This window comes from Elephas maximus, chromosome 3 (assembly GCF_024166365.1).
Source record: "Elephas maximus indicus isolate mEleMax1 chromosome 3, mEleMax1 primary haplotype, whole genome shotgun sequence".
In the NCBI taxonomy this organism is placed as follows: Eukaryota; Metazoa; Chordata; class Mammalia; order Proboscidea; family Elephantidae; genus Elephas; species Elephas maximus.
The window spans coordinates 82,640,026-82,657,689 of record NC_064821.1 but is presented as its reverse complement, the minus strand read 5'-3'; the positions used below and the strand labels follow the sequence as shown (position 1 = coordinate 82,657,689).

Here is a 17,664-nt window from a genome sequence, read left to right as displayed (position 1 = left end):
GCTAGTAACTTTTGTTCTCTCTGTAGTCACTGCACTAGGAATAGCACCTGCCAGAAGGAAAGCCTCAAATGATCTCTAAGGATCTGTGCGATCTTAGGTACTGGACAGTATTTCTCAGCTTTGAAAGGGGACACTAGACAGGGCATTGGAGCTTTTTATTATTTTTTTTGGAGAAAGAACCCAGCTTTTTAGATTTCATAAGCGTTTACTGAGACATCAAAGCTGAGTCAGGAGCCTGCCAGGAGCTTATGGTCTCAGAGAGGACCCTGACCCCACAAACAGGTACCTACATACACTGTGGGGTCTCCACAGTGGCCTGCGCACAGGGCCATGCAGACACAGAGGAAGAAACAACTCCTTCAGCAAGGCGGCATGGAAGAGGCTACATTTGACATTAAAGAAAGTAAATTTCTCAGAGGGAGAAGTTGGGGTTGTGGAGCAGTTAGGAACAACGTGTGGGAAGGCATGAAAGTGCCTGGGCCTGTATGTGTGGATAAAACCGAGAGTACCTGAGGAGAGCGGCAGGATACTAAGGGACAGGTGGCTGGAGAGGTCATAGGGGCGGGGGAGTGAAGGACCTTGACTGTCTGGAAGGCCGTGAAGAGCCACGGGTGGGTTTAAGCTGGGGTGGGATAAAGAGGAATGTAGTAAGAGCTGGCTTTTATCAAGTTACCTCCGGTGGTGACATAGACCAGGTTGAGAAGGAAAGACCAGGGCCTGGGAGGTCAGGTAAGGGGCTCCCTTCCTGTCAGAATGTCCACTTACAGCTCCAGGCGCAGAGCTGAGCTGTTGGCACCAGGGGGCACTGTGACCTAGGACACGGGCCTTCTGCCTTAGTTGACCCTTTTAAGCCTCACTGGACACTTCAGCTCCAAATCCAGCCCTCAGAAACCGTTTGTACTTCCAGCTGGGCACACAAGCCTTTTATATTACAGTTTATTTAACTTTCTCTTTCCATGTAACAGGAGCTGAGACTGCGGTGCTACTGGGGGATGCAGAGAAGAACAAACAGGTAAGATCCTTGCCATCTTTGAGAACTTGATCTAAACCAGTGGTTCTCAAAGTGTAGTCCTGGGACCCAGAATACGTATCTCCTGGGAACTGTGAGAAATTCAAACTCTCAGGACCTAGTCCAGACCTACTGAACCAGAGGAAGGGTGAGCCCAGAAATCTTTGGTTTTGTAACAAGCCCTCTGGATGATTCTGATGCACAGTCCAGGCTGGGAATCACTGGTCTAAGAAGGCAGGGCACGATGTAATGCATGCCCTCAGGGGGCTGAGCTCAGGGCTGCAGAAGGGCCCCCGCTCAGACCAAGGGGCCAGGGAAGGCTCATAATAATAGTCAGCCAGGCAGAAAGGGGGGACAAAAGATTCCAGGCAAAGGGAACAGTGCCAAGGCCCCAAAGAGAGAAAGCTCAGTCTCTTATCCGACTCCAGCTCTCAGGGCCTAGTGCACAGGGGCTCAAACTTTGTCCCCCCCCACCAAGAAATTCTTAGTATTTCTTCCCAGCGGGTCTCATGTTTTGAAAGATGATGTTTTCCAAACAAGCTGCTCTGAATAATTAAAAATTCATTCATTTCCTGCTATTTATTAATCAATATGCATAGCTCCAATCAGAGCTTCTGATTAGCACAATATGTCCAGACTTCCTACTTTGAATCAATAATTGTAGTAACTACCGTTTGCCGAGGGCTGACTCTGGGCCAGGCTGTGTCCAAGCGCGTTACTAGCTCATTCAGTCTTCACCATAAACCTCTGAATGAGGTACTCTTAGCATACTGAAGAGGAAACTGACGTTCCAGAGAGGTCAAGTCACTTGTCCAAAGGCACATGACTGGGTTTGGAGGAGCTGAGATTCTAACCCCGGCCACTCCACCTCCAGAGCCGATGCTCTTGATTAAATGTTTTCCTGTTCTTGGGAGTGGTGGAGGCCCAGCCCCAAAGAAATATACTTGGCCTGTCAACACATGTAGTCTTATCCTGAGCAAATGAATATTTCCTGTTATGCACTTAGAAGTATTAAAATAGCTCATGGTACCCATTTCTATCTTGAGAATTCCCTGGGGTTCTGGGGCTCCAGGGCAGAACCAATGAACTAGTCCAACATTCTCCCTCTCCTCCTCCGATACCTCTACCCACACCCGCACCCACTACAGACAAGAATGTGGAAGCCCAAAGACGGGTAGTGAAGTGGAGGCAGCCTTCCTTCCAGGAGCCCCTCTAAGTATCCCCTGTCACCATGAAACTAGAAAAGAGCTTGCTGGTCCTTGAGTCATTGTCCTCAGTCCCTTCCTTCCCTCTCCCTCCCTGCCTCGCTTCCGTGCTTCCTTCCTTCTACAGGCGGCCACTGAGCCCTTGCTTTGTGCCAGGCCCCGGGCAATTGGGATACAGGAACAAATAAGTACTTCATGCCATTCTTTCAGTTTCTCCTGGGCAAAAGAAAGTTGCTGCTACTTTTTTTTTTTTTTAATTAAGCTGTCTCCATTTGTTAGCAGAACATCACAAATGCAGTTTTTCCTGGAGTCCACTGTAAATGTCAGCAGCAGCAACACCGACTATATCCTCACCCACTAGCTTTGGAAAATAGAGTATAACGTGGCCTGGCCCCTACCCAACTCCATCCCACCTACCTCTCTGCCCTCTGTTCCTAAGATAAGCAAGCTCCGTGCCCCCTTTGCCCTACCCGAGATGTTTAAGGGGTGCTGGCCTCCTCCTTCTCTTAAAAAGGGCCATATGGTAAATTGCCTTGCAGTAGCTGCCCTTTCTGCCTCCTGCCCTCCTGCCATTGGTGGTTTGTTACTCATCTCTTTTCTCTCTTCCTTATGCCAGTTTTATAGCCAGACTTCACCATCTGCCTGGTGGGTGAATTGTCTTCATCTATCTGTTTGTTAATTTGTGAACCGTAGGTGGTTAAAATAGATAATGTGCTTCGTTGCTAACTGAAAGATTGGAGGTTCTAGTCCACCTATAGGCTGCTGGAATAAAGACCTGGTAATCTACTTCCGAAAAACCAGCCACTGAAAACCCTATGGAGCACAATTCTACTCTGATACACACGGGGTCACCATGAGTCAGAGTTGACTCAGCAGCAACTGGCTTTTTATGTTTGTAATAAATAATGAGTTAGTTCAAATAACCTTTTACGTGCTGGGCTCTGTGCTGGCCCCTAGGATACAGACAACCATTGGATCTGCTGTCTGTCCTGGGGGAGGTCACAGTCTGGAGTGGGATGTGAAAGCTGCAATTACCACACTCCGGGAAAGGGTGCTATGAACTGAATTTCCTCAAAAAGGATATGTTGAAGTTTTTACCCCCAACCCCCACCCCATGAATGTAAATTGTTTGGAAATAGGGTCTTTGAAGATGTTATCAGTTAAGTCAACATGAGGATGGGTGGTAACCCAACGTAAACGGTGTCCTTATAAAAGAAATAGTCACAGAGGGAAGATGACCATGTGAAGACAGAAGCAGAGACTAGAGTGATGCATCTACAACACAAAGAAGTATGGGACAAATTCTCAGACTCTCAGAAAGAATAAACATGACTGACACCCTGATTTTGAACTCCTAGCCTCCAGAATGTGAGACAATTAATTTCTGTTCTTATAAACCACCCACTTTGCGGTACCTCATACAGCAGCCCTAAGAAGTTATACAAAGGGTTATGGAACAAGGTAGCTTCATTGTTCACCCCAACTTCATCAATAAGGAGTAGGCAAGCACCAGAGGCCTCTCTGGTTCTCTCAGAAAAGGGCCTAGTCCGGCCATCTAAGATGCGTCAATTGGTCTCAATCTGGAGCAAAGGAGAATGAAGAACACCAAAGACACAAGGTGGTTATGAGCCCAAGAGACAGAAAGGGCCACATAAATCAGAGACTACATCAGCCTGAGACCAGAAGAACTAGATGGTGCCCGGCTACAACCAATGACTGCCCTGGCAGGGAACACACAGAAAACCCCAGAGGCAGCAGGAAAGCAGTGGAATGCAGACCCCAAATTCTTGTAAAAAGACCAGACTTAATGGTCTAAGACTAGAAGGACCCCAGAGATCATGGTCCCCAGACCTGTTAGCCCAAGACTGGAACCATTCCCAAAGCCAACTCTTCAGACAGGGATTGGACTGGACTGTAAGACAGGAAATGATACTGGTGAGGAGTGAATTTCTTGGCTCAAGCAGACACATGAGACTATGTGGGCAGCACCTGTCTAGAGGCAAGATGAGAAGGCAGAGGAGGACAGGAGCTGGCTGAATGGGCACAGGGAATACAAGGTAGAGAGGAAGAGTGTGCTGTCTCATGGGGAGAGCAACTAGGAGTACATAGCAAGGTGTATATAAATTTTTGTATGAGAGACTGTCTTGATTTGTAAACTTTCACTTAAAGCACAGTTAAAAAAAAGAAAAAAAAGAGGCTAGTCCTTACAAACTTTAGCCTCAGAAGGAAGCCAGGAGTCTTGATGGGAAGTCTCTAATAGCGAGGGGAGGAAAACATGGTCCAGTTGAATACCCCATTTGTTAACAGTCCTTAGGGGCAGACTTTTAAATAACCAATCACAAACACTGATATATAAACTAAAATGTCAGTTAAAATATTTTTAATAAAAATTGTTTTAAAGTTGTTACAAAAATAACATGTGCTTATTGAAAAGAAATATAAGCGATAGAGAAATAAAATGTGAATTTCAACCTTTGCCTTGAACTTAATCACTTTTAGTATTTTGGTGTGTAAATTTCCAGACATTTATAATCACACATAGTCATCGTATGTAAATATAATGTTTCTATATATACATATACATGGAGAGAGTAGAAGATTTAAGAAGTATAAATTGAACAAGCCTGGTGGCACACCTGTTAAGAGCTATGGCTGTTAAGCAAAAGGTCAGCAGTTTGAATACACCAGCCAATCCTTGGAAACCCTATGGAGCAGTTCTACTCTGTCCTCTAGGGTCACTATGAGCCACAATCGACTCAACAGCAAGGGGTTTGGTTTTGGTTTTTTATATATAGATTATTCAACATGTTTTTCTTCAAAACTGAACACTAAGCTCTGGACATCTTTCCGCGTTGGCACATACAGATAGATCTCTCGTTGCTTTTATCAGCTGTATAGTATCGACAAGCCATGAATTATTCCATCCTCTGCCAGTGGATACGCATTTCCAATCTTTTGTTACTACACACAATGCTGCAAAGAACAGCCTGTGTATTTATCTTGGCTCCTGTTTACACTATTTCTATTGATTAATTCTTTTTAAAAAATTTTTTATATAGATTAATTCTTAAAGGTAGAATTGATCCAATCAAAGGGCACGTAAGTGTAAAGTTTTGATCTAAATTTATTAATTTCTATCCAAAAATAATATCCTAATTTAATTGACACTTGCACCAGATGCAATGAGAGGACTCTTGACACTCCTCCCCAACACTGGGTATCTGATACATAAGAAAATACTGTCACATTATTTTTTTCCCTGAGGAGTCAAGCATCTCTCCATGTGTTTATTGGCCGCTTGCATGTCATCTTCTGTAAAATGTGTTTTTCCACTCTCTGTTTTCTTATTTGCTTTTTCTTTCTTGCTTACTTTTCTTCCTTTGTACTTGTTTTATTTTTCTGAGTTGATTTGTAAGAGTTTTTTGCATAATAGATTATTAGCCTTCAGCTGTTGTATGGTGTCTTAGTTATCTAAATTCTGTCGCAGTTATCTAGTGCTGCTGTAACAGAAGTACTACAAGTGGACGGCTTTAACAAACAGAAGTTTATTCTCTCACAGTTTAGGAGGCTAGAAGTCTGAATTCAGGGTACCAGCTCCACGGGAAGGCTTTCTTTCTGTGTCAGCTCTGGGGGAAGATCGTTGTCATCAATCTTCCCCTGGACGAGGAGCTTCTCAGTGCAGGGACCCCAGTCCAAAGAATGTACGCTCTTGCTCTTCTTTCTTGGTAGTATGAGGTCCCCATGTCTCTCTGCTCATTTCTGTCTTTTATATCTTAAAAGAGACTGGCTCAAGACACAACCGAATCTTGTAGATTGAGTCCTGCCTCATTAACATAACTGCCACTAATCCCATCTCATCAACATCATAGAGATGGGATTTACAACACACAGGAAAATCACATCAGATGACAAAATGGTGGATAACCATACAACATTGGGAATCAGGGACTAGCCAAGTTGACACACATTTTGGGGGGACACAATTCAATCCATGGCATATGGGAAGCAAATCAGTATTTTCTCCAGTTTAGTGTTTGTCTTTTGCTTTGAGTATGGTTTTCTTCCTCCTGTGCAGAAGTCGACGGCAGTGTTTTTAGTGGGTGCAGAAGTCTAAAATTATTTCTGTAGTCATATCTGTCCATCTTTTCCTTGATAGCTTCTGGAATTTGTGTCATGTTTTAGAAAGATTTTCTTCACTCTATGATTATGAAAAAAAGCATTCACCAACATTTTCTTCTAGTGCTTTTATAGTTTTGTTTTTACTAATATATATTTAATCCATCTGGAGTTTATTTTCGTGTGTACAGTGAGTTAGAGGCTCAGCTTTATTTTTCATGTGCCAAATTTCCTTACATATTTAGGTGTATTTGTTGTTCCATTCCACTCCATTGCTCTCTCCATCAGTTTCTGAGCCAATTGCAACATACTTTAATTATTATAACTTTTTTTTTAATTGTGGTGAAAATATACACACCAAAAGATTCACTAATTCAACAATATCTACATGTAAAATTCAGTGACATTGATTATATTCTTCATGTTGTGCAACATTATCACTATCCTTTTGCAAATTATTTCACCACCATTAACATAAACCCAATGCCCCTTAAGCAAAAACTCTCTTTTTCCCCTTCCCTGCCACCTCTGCTAACCACTAATAATCTTTGTTTTCTATATATTTGTTTATCTCATATAAGTGGGAGCATACAGTGTTTGTCTTTTTTGACTAATTTATTTCCCTCAGCATGATGTTTTCAAGATTCATTCATGTTGTGGCATGCATCAGAACTTCATTTCTCTTTATGGCTAAGTAATATTCCATGGGGTTGCCATAAGTCAGAATCAACTCAAACAACAGTATTCTGTTGTATGTATATAGTACATTTTGTTATCCATTCAACTGTGGACGGAAGTTATTGTAACTTTTAATGTCTTCATACTCTTTTTCAGATCTTTCTCCCTGTAAGACATCACCAAATCCCCTGGTGAGCCACAGACCATTTCCCCAGCTATGTTAATGCCTTTAGAATGAGGTCAACCTGTCTCCTCAAGGTGACTGTGCTTCCCTTTGACCATATTCATTTATTCATTCAACAAATACTTACTGAGCACCCACTGTATGCCTGGAACTGTGGTGGGAGCAGTGGAGACAGAGACCAAGACAGACGTGGGCCCTGCCTCACATGCTGATTTTATATAGAGTAACTTTTTTAACCCTCAGGGCCACTTTCATGCCCGTATTCCCAAGTTTCAGAGGCACTTCACTGTCACCTCATAGACTCTCTGGAAGCCGTGCCCAGGCCTGGCTGCTTTTGGATGCCCCAGGGCCATTGTTCAAAAGAAGTGGAATTTTAAATAAACCTGGCTTCCTCTCCAACATTGTTAGAGAACCCATCATCCAGTTCATTCTGTTCCCATCAGATAAGAAAAAGCCAAAGCAGAAGGGGTCATCTGGAAGTACGGTGTGCCAAGAACTTTCGGAAATGAATTTTTCTTTCTTGGGGGGAGGGGAGACAATAGAAAAAAGAAACTGAAAAACTAATTTATCCAGAAATTATCTTTGAATCTGGGCAGGGTAAAAGGCAGTACAAGGTCGTTCCAATTGTGTGACCTTGAGCATGTCTCTTAACTTCTCTGGGCTCTGTCAACAAGCAGAAAAAACCCCACCATGTTTGAAGTTAAAGCAAAGAGGTTTATTAAGGGAGAAAACAATACAGGAATTGGGAAACACAGGGTCAAGAGACCCTCAACACAGTGCTTCACCAGTAGGAGGCCACGAAGGGCTTAAATATTGAAATATCAGGAACTAACGGTAAAAATATTCTGGCTGGCTAGCTAAAGTAAGTTCTTCCAATTGGTCATTTTCAGTAAATCATTAAGGACATTCACCCACGCATCTGTGACGGTGGAAGCTATGCCATCAGTATTTGGATGCCAGCAGGGTCATCCATGGCATACAGGTTTCAGCTGAGCTTCCAGACTAAGACAGACCAGGAAGAATGACCTGGTAGTCTACTTCTGAAAAGAATTAGCCAGTGAAAACCTTATAAATAACAGCGGAACATTGTCTGATATAGTGCTGGAAGGTGAGGTCCTCAGATCGGAAGGCATTCAAAAGACAACTGGGGAAGAGCTGCCTTCTCAAAGTAGAGTCGACCTTAATGACATGGATGGAGTCAAGCTTTTGGGGCCTTCATTTGCTGATGTGACACAACTCAAAATGAGAACCAACAGCTGCGAACATCCGTTAATAATCGGAACGTAGAATTTATGAAGTGTGAATCTAGGGAAATTGGAAATCATCGAAAATGAAATGGAATGCAAAAACATCGATATCCAGGCCAACTGACTGGAAAACCTAAAACCAAACCCAGGGCTGTCGAGTCGATCCCGACTCATAGTGACCCTATAGGACAGAGTAGAACTGCCCCATAGAGTTTCCAAAAACCGCCTGGTGGATTTGAACTGCCGACCCTTTGGTTAGCAGCTGTGGCACTTAACGACTACACCCCCACGGTTTCCAACTGACTGAAAGAGATCTGTATTTATGCCTATTTCAAAGAAAGGTGATCCAATCAAATGCAGAAATTATCCAACAATGTCATTAATATCACACAAAAGTAAAATTCTTCTGAATATCATTCAAAAGTGCCTGCAGCAGCACATGGACAGGGAACTGCCAGAAATTCAAGCCAGATTCAGAAGAGGATGTGGAACCAGGGATATCACTGCTGATGTCAGATGGATCTTGGCTGACAGCAGAGAATACCAGAAAAGTGTTTACCTGTGTTTCATTGACTATGCAAAGGCATCCAGCTATGTGGATCATAACAAATTATGGATAACACTGCAAAGAATGGGAATTCCAGAACACTTAATTGTGCTTATGAGGAACCTGTACATAGATCAAGAGGCAGTCTTTCGAACAGAACAAGGGTACATTATGTGGTTTAAAATCAGGAATGGTATGCATCAGGTTGTATCCTTTCACCATACTTATTCAGTCTGTGTACTGAGCACATTATCTGAGAAGCTGGACTATATGAAGAAGAATGAGGCATCAGGATTGGAGGAAGGTGCGTTAACAACCTGTGTCATGAGGCTGACACAACGTTGCTTGCTGAAAATGAAGAGGGCTTGAAGCACTTACTGATGAAGATGAGAGTATGGATTACACCTAAACATAAAGAAAACAAAAATCCTTACAACTGGACCAATAAGCAACATCATGATAAATGAAGAAAAGATTGAATGTTGTCAAGGATTTGATTTTACTTGGATCCACAACCAACACCTATGGAAGCAGCAATCAAGAAATCAAACAATATATTGCATTGGACAAATCTACAAAAGACATCTTTAAAGTATTAAAAAGCAAAGATGTCACCTTGAAGACTAAGTTGTACCTGACCCAAGCCATGGTGTTTTCAGTTGCCTCATATGCATGTGAAAGCTGGACAATGAATAAGGAAGTACAAAGAAATATTGATGCCTTTAAATCGTGGTGTTGGCAAAGAATATTGACTATACCATGGACTGCTAAAAAGAATGAACGAACGCTCCTTAGAAGTAAGGATGGCAAGGCTACATCTCACATACTTTGGACATGTTATCGGGAGGGATCAGTCCCTGGAGGACATAATGCTTGGTAAAGTAGAGGGTCAGCGAGAAAGAGGAAGACCCTCAATGAGATGGAATGACACAGTGGCTGCAACAGTGTGCTCAAGCATAACAATGATTGTGAGGATGGTGCAGGACGAGGCCGTGCTTTGGTCTGTTGTACGTAGGGTCACTATGAGTCAGAACCAATTAAATGGCACCTAACAACAGCAACAACATTGAGGACGTACCCAGGCAAATTCTTTGTGTAAGAAGGACATGCCCGAGCAAGTTCCTTGTGTAAGCACCTCTCTGCGTATTAAGAAAAAAAACCAAACCCGTTGCAGTTGAGTCAATTCCAACTCATACTGACCTTATAGACAGAGTAGAACTGCCCCATAGGGTTTCTAAGGAGCAGCTGGTGGATACAAACTGCAGACCTTTTGACTGGCAGCTGAGCCCTTAACCACTACACTACCAGGACTTCATGTTGTTGTGAGGTGCCGTCAATCTACTTTCAACCATGTTCTTCCTGTGTGCCAGCTGCCCCTCTATGGGCTTATTTGGATTTATCTAAGCATAGCCTGGACTTGCCTAAGCATAGCCACATTGTTTGTTTAATGGTCAGCAAACATTAGGGAAGTGACTTGTTATTAAGTACTGTTGAGCTGGTTAGATTCATATTGACCCTGTGTACAGCAGAACAAAACACTGCCTGATCCTGTGCCATTCTCACAAATGTTGCTATGTTTGAGCCCATTGTTGCAGCCACTATGTCACTCCATCTCTTTGAGGGTCTTCCTCTTTTTTGCTGACCCTCTACTTTACCCAGCATGATGTCCTTCTCCAGGGATAGGTCTCTCCTGATAACATGTCCAAAGTATGTGAGATGAAGTCTCACCGTCCTCACTTCTAAGGAACATTCTGTCTGTACTTCTTCCAAGACATATTTGTTTGTTTTTCTGGCAGTCCATGGTATATTCAGTATTCTTCACCAACACCATAATTCAAAGGCATCAATTCTTCTTCAGTCACCCTTATTCATTGTCCAGTTTTTGCATGTATACGAGGAGATTGAAAATACCATGGCTTAGGTAAGGCACACCTTAGTTCTCAAAGTGACATCTTTGAGGAAGTAACTTCAAGAACTTAAAATGGAATCTGAACTTATATCAAGACTCAAAATGGAGTTAGGGCTCTAGCTGTAGACCGCAGCCTTCCACAAACCGAGTTCTTTAAATTTTAGGCTCTCATACAGCTCCACTTCATGAACATTCAGGGTTAACAAACAGGCACTGTGCTGAGACCTCTTCTCATGTTCAGTTTTATTGGATCCTCAGAACACCCTTGTGTTTACACAAGAAAGCTGGGATTCAGAGGGGAAGTTGACGTGCCTCAGGCCACTCATTTAGAAGGAGCAGAGCTAGGATTCAACCTAGATGTGATTCTGAACCCCTTGCCCTTTTTTACTTTATCACGGTTGTCTCATTTCTATGTAAGAGATTGTCCAACACTGCTCTGACCTCAGCTGGAGTGACTTGCTCTGCTACCGGGCACTTCTGAAGAAGAGCAGGGAGGAGGGACTTGCCTCACCAGAAATCAGGACTTACTACAAGGCTACACTAGTTAAGACAGTGTGTCATGGGCCTGTGGGTAGACAGGTTAACCAATAAGAAGGAATAGAGACCCAGAATCAGACCCACACATGTATGAGACTGAGGCTTCTGGCTAAGGTGATATATCACAGTGAGGAAAGAAAGGATGGTTCAATAAATGCAGCTGGAAAAAATTACTTTCACAACTATTATGGGTTGGATTGTGCCTTCCAAAAAGATGTGTCGAAGTTCTAATCCCCCGTACCTGTGAACATGACCTTGATGGAAATAGGGTCTTTGAAGATGTTATCAGTTAACATAAGGTCATACTGGAGTAGAATGGGTCCTAGTCTAATCTGAGTGGTGTCCTCATAAAAGAGAAGAAACAGAGAGGGACAGACAGAGGAAGGACAGCCATGTGAAGATGCCCCTACAAGCCAAGGAATGCCTGGGGACTACCAGAAGCTGGGAGAGACCAGAAAGGATCTTCCCCTAGAGTGTTCAGAGGGAGCATGGTCTGGCCAACATGTTGATTTTGGACTGCCAGCCTCCAGAACTGTGAGACAATAAATTTCTGTACTTCTAAGCCACCCAGTTTGTGGTATTCTGTTATGGCACCCTTAGGAAACTAACACGACAACATATACAAAAATCAATTCTGGATGGGCCAAGGATTAAATTTCAAAAATAACACCTTAAAACACGGAGTGGAAAATATAGGTAAATGCCTTTTGAGCCTGGGGTAGAGAAAGATTCCTTAAACAAGGCCCCAAAGTCATTTACTATAAAATAAAACACTGATAAACTTGCTCATATTAAAATTAAGAACTGTGTACAACAAAAGAAATCTTCAAGAAAGGGAAAAGATGAGTTATTATCCGAAAGGAGAAAAATCGCAATACACATTAGCAACAAAGGATTAGTACGAAGAACGTTTATTAAAAATCTGTACAAATCAGTAAGGAAATAAAGAAAACTTTAAAAAAATGGACAAAAGCTACAAGCAGGCATTTCAGAGATCAGGAAACACACATACACACATACAGCCAGTTAGTGTGAAGAGTTGTTCAACATCATTAGTGACCAGGAAAATGTAAATTGAGGCTGCAGTGAAACACTATTTTACATCCCTTCAATCTGCAATTGTTAGAGTCTGATAATACCAAATATTGAGAAGGAGGTGATCCCAGGATCTTTTACATATTGCTGATAGGAATGTAAATTGGTGAAACCATTTTGGAAAACAGTTTGGCATTATCTTCTAAAGCTGAACGTTCATAGTTTATGATCCAACAGTTCTACTCGTAACAGCGCTATCCATGTACCTGGAAACAATCTGGAATGAATTGCACTATTTGTCCATAATTATTCATTTCCTCTTGCCCTTGCTAAGCTTCCCTGTTGGCAAAGTACCCTTCCTCAGCAGAGCTGCAGCCGACCACCAGCCTCACAGAATGAGAGCTAGAAATAAATGTTTGGTGTTACACGCCACAGAAATATTGGGGCTGTTCCTACAGGAAAGGCTGAAAAAATAACCAGTCAAAATGCCCATCAATGACAGAATGATGAGTAAACTGTGATACAGTCACACCCAATATGTAATGTACAGCATTCAAAATGAACTAGAGATACGCCTCAAATACAAAACAATCTTACGACATAATACTAAGCAAGCAAAAAACCTCAAAAAGATTATACAGCATGATATCCTGTTATAAGTTAAAAACTTGTACACCAGTGTTCATTGCGGCACTATTCACAATAGCCGAAAGTTGGAAACAGCCTAAATGTCCATCAGCAAATGAATGGATAAACAAAATTCGGTACATACATACGATGGAATGCCACGCAGCCATCAAGAGAAATTAAGTCCTGATACATGCTACTACTTGGATGAACCTTGAAAACATTATGTTGAGTGAGATAAGTCAATCACAAAAGGACAAATATTATATGTTCCTACTGTAGGAACCACCACATGTCTGTCAGTTTGTTATACTGTGGTGGCTTGTGTGTTGCTTTGATGCTGGAAGCTTTGCCATTGGTTTTTTAAATACCAGCAGGGTCACCCTTGGTAGACAGGTTTCAATGGACCTTCCAGAATAAGACAGACTAGGAAGAAGGACCCAGCAATCTACTTCCAAAAAGATTTAGCAAGTGAAAACCTTATAAATAGCTACGGGACACTGTTTGATAGATATAGTGCTCCTCAGGTTGGAAGGCACTCAAAGTACAACTGGGGAAGAGCTGTCATCTCAAAGTGGAGTCAACCTTAATGACGTGGATGGAGTCAAGCTTTCGGAACCTTCATTTGCTGGTGTGGCACGACTCAAAATGAGAACCAACAGCTGCAAACGTCCGTTAATAATGGGAACATGGAATATATGAAGTTCAAATCTCAGAAAATTGGAAGTCGTCAAAAATGAAACGGAACACATAAACATTGATATCCTAGGCATTAATATGAGCTCAGATGAACTGGTATTGGCCATTTTGAATCAGACAATCTACTATGCTGGGAACAACAAATCGAAGAGGAATGGCGGCATGTTCATCATCAAAAAGAACATCTCAAGATCTATCCTGGAGTACAACGCTGTCAATGATAGAATAATATCCACATGTCTCCAAGGTATACCAGTTAATCCGAATATTATTCAAATTTAAGCACCAACCACTAAGGCCAAAGATGAAGAAATTGAAGATTTTTATCATTTTCTATAGTCTGAAATTGATCAAACATGCAATCAAGATGCATTGATAATTACTGGCGATTGGAATGTGAAGGTTATAAATAACTAAACGAAAGCGTGACATGAATGGGCCAGTGTTAAGAGTGTGCTAGAAACCAAGAATTATGGTCATCTAATTCTGTGCACCTGGGGTCCCCCTGAAAAACAATTATTATAGACACTAAATGCTGAACTTGTAAACTCTTTCAAATAAAATATTTTCAGTTTTTTTACTGAGAGATTTGAGCTTCTGTGAATATAAATTTTTAGATCAGATTTTGTTCTTGAACCAGCTGTACAAAATTCCTGATCAAAATGTTTAAATAATTGCCTCTACAAATTGTTATCACTACTTTTTTGTAATCATTTAAGCTCTTACAGCAATTGAAATTTCATTTAGGGTGTCTAAGAGCACTTCATTCTCCTTCACTGAGGAATGAAATGCTTGAAATGATGTACGTGGACTTTGAGTTCAACAGAACTTTGTTATAGCAAGTATTTCAAAATACTGATGAAGCTCTTTTTTGCAGAATGTTCCTTGTTAGAGCAGCCACCCCGTCGCTAGCATGGGCACCATTAAAGAGCACAGCAGCCAGAGGCAGATCCAGCTTTTGTGGAAGCTTGAGGTAAGATTACCAAATTACAAGTATAAAATTAGGTACAGCGGGAAATTGCATTATCCAGTCCAAGTCTTCACTCCTCCTTGTGTCTACACCTTTGCCGTATGACTTTGCAGTTCCGGCCACTAAAGGGACAGGGTATATTTTCACCCTCCTGGGTGTTGCAAATGGATTGCGCTTGACTAGTATTAACCTAAAGGTTGGCAGTTCGAACCCATCCAGCAGTCAAAGAAGAAAGGCCTGGCGAAATGCTTTGTGAGGATTATAGCCACGAAAACCCTATAGAGCTCAGTTCTGCTCTGCAACACGTGCCATGAGTCTGGTTTGGTGTGAAGCTGGACTTGGTCACGTGACTTGCTTTGGCCAATGGAATGGGGTGGAAATTACAGCATACTATTTCTGCAGTTGGCCCTTGGCCTCTTGTCCACTGGTTAGCTCGCCGGTCCCAGGAGGAGGGTAAGAGACGGGTGGAGCAGAGCCGTCCAGCTGAGCCCAGCCTCCCAACCTAGATCAGCCAACTCCCAGATGCTGCGGCATAAAGCTGCAGTACCCCAGCCGACCTGCAAATCCAAGCAAATAAATAATTGTGCTCTTAAGCCACTGAGTTCTGGGGTGGTATGTTACACAACAGTATTTAGCAATAGCTAACTAATACAGTTGTAAAAATGAAAGTTTATCTGTAATGACAGAATAAATCACAACCCGCTGCCGTCAATTCAACAGATTATAAAATTTTAAAAGTTGACAAATATTTCAAAGTTCACAGAATCCAGAAAAGCACCTAATGTTTCTTAGTAGTTGCCTGCCTGACATACCTCTATAATTTCCTACATTTAGGGCTGCACTGTCTTTGGTTGCCTTTTCGTATATGACAAAAATTTGTGTTTCAGAAAGACCTGATGATCTGCTACTGTAAAGCTCACAGCCGAGAAAACCCTACGGAGCCTGGACCCGTTCTCCTTGTAACGCAGGGAGTCTCCGTGAATCCGAATCTACGCAAGGGCGAAGGGTACAGAGAGAAGAGAGAGCCAGTCTAGGCTTTTCCCCAGCGTGGTTTACTGAGAAAAAAAAAAAAAAATTATTGATAATTTAGAAAAGTTTCTTTCAGATAAACAACTTACTCTTGATCATAGGAATGTTGTCAGACCTGAGAAAACTTCTATCAAGCTTCTTTCAAATATGAGCGATAATAATTCAAGGCATTTTAAATTTTCTTGTGTGATGGTTAATCCTAAGTCCTGTTTTACCCGGTGATGCTTACTATCCAGCTTGTCATCAGTGCCCGTTCGTAGTGACGCATCCTAAGTTTTATGTTTTCCAGGCAGTTGCGTACTTTGTGTCAAATCAGCAAAAAATCTAATTTTTTTCTGACGTGTTCATGTAAATCACTCCTCTTTACTAACTGGATTATCCAGCGCTCCAGGGGTCTCTTCATAACTGCATTTAAATTTATCTCTTCCTGTTAATAAGTTACTGCTTTAGGAATGACCTGAAAATTTTTTGTTACAATTTTCTTCTATTGATTTTCTATTGATCTCATTCATTTTTAACTTTTATTTAATATTATATATTTTAAAAAATATTTTAGCTTAATTATTTAATGTATGGGTTCCCTGGGTAGTACAAACAGTTACTACTAGCCAAATGATTGGCTTTCAAACCCACCCAGAGGCACCTCAGAAGACAGGCCTGGCCAGCTGCTTCACAGCCTTGGAAACCCTATGGGACAGTTCTACTCTGCACACATGGGGTCGCCATGAGTCAGAATCAACTCAGCAACTAACAACAATAACATTTAATGTATAAATTTAAAGCTGACAGAAAGTTACCATTTGTGTATATTTCAAAGTCGAAACTCTAGAATCTCTCAATTATCTTACTGAAACCCAAATGGCTGTCCTTTAGAGAGGCCTTGTTGGGTTGACTTATAGATCTCTTTCCAGCACTTTCCAATCCTTGAACTTGCTTTCTTTTCCTTCCCCACTCACATCTACTTTGTGCTAAAACCTGTCTCCATTTGTAAACTCTTCTATATTTGAAAAAATAAAAATAAAAAAAGGGCAAGGATCCAGCTTTTTTTAATACAAAAAAACACACTTTATCTCAACCCAAAGTCTCTGTTCAACCTATAAGTACTTTAGCTACTTTTATATTCTTAATATAGTATCAATTGACTTTATGTACTATTTTTACTCCCCTTAAATCTCAACACTATTAACTCCATTTGCAACCCTAAACTCAAGACTGTCCAAACTGAACTCATCACATATCCCTCCATGTGAGTGTGTACACACATGGGCATGTGTGCACATGCGTACACACACACAGTCATAGACACAAACCTGCCCCATCTTTTCTTAGTTGCTCAAGCCATAAATCTAGGTAGACTCATTCTCAACACCTCTCTCTTCTTATTGCCACCTATGCCAATGACTCACTTCTTCCTGTCATTTGTTGATCTCCTAAGCGTTTCTCTACACATGCATTTCTCTTCCTCCCCAGAGCCCAAACCACGTTCTCCTCTCACCTGGACCACTACGCTAATCTCCTGCCAGCATCTTCTACCAGCAACCAGAATGGTCTGTTTAGATGCAAATCTGATCAGGCCACTCCCCTGATTGAAACCTTCAAAAGCTTCCCAATGCTCCTGGGATAAAGCCCCAAATCCTTATCATGCCCAGCAAGGCCCAGCATTGACTGGGGCCTTGTCAAGCTCACCTATCCCTCTGCACTTTGGTCACTCTGGCCTCTGAGTTCCTCAAAAATGCCAACGTCTTTTCTGACTCTCTGTCTTTGCACATGCTGTTCCCTCTGCCTGGAATGTTCTTCAATCCTCCCTTGGCCTGGCAACTCCTGCTCATTCTTAGTCTTAGCTTAAACGGCACATTTTCTGAGTAGGCTTCC

The 17,664-nt window shown here is 41.9% G+C and overlaps 1 long non-coding RNA gene across 1 annotated transcript; it reads left to right on the top strand.

Moving 5' to 3' along the window:
- The first annotated feature begins 906 nt into the window (after nt 1-906).
- Nucleotides 907-16,265, top strand: LOC126072961 (uncharacterized). The gene is made up of 3 exons (XR_007516614.1): nt 907-1,012; nt 14,671-14,766; nt 15,651-16,265. It is a non-coding gene; the product is annotated as an uncharacterized LOC126072961 (long non-coding RNA).
- The last annotated feature ends 1,399 nt before the right edge of the window (nt 16,266-17,664 follow it).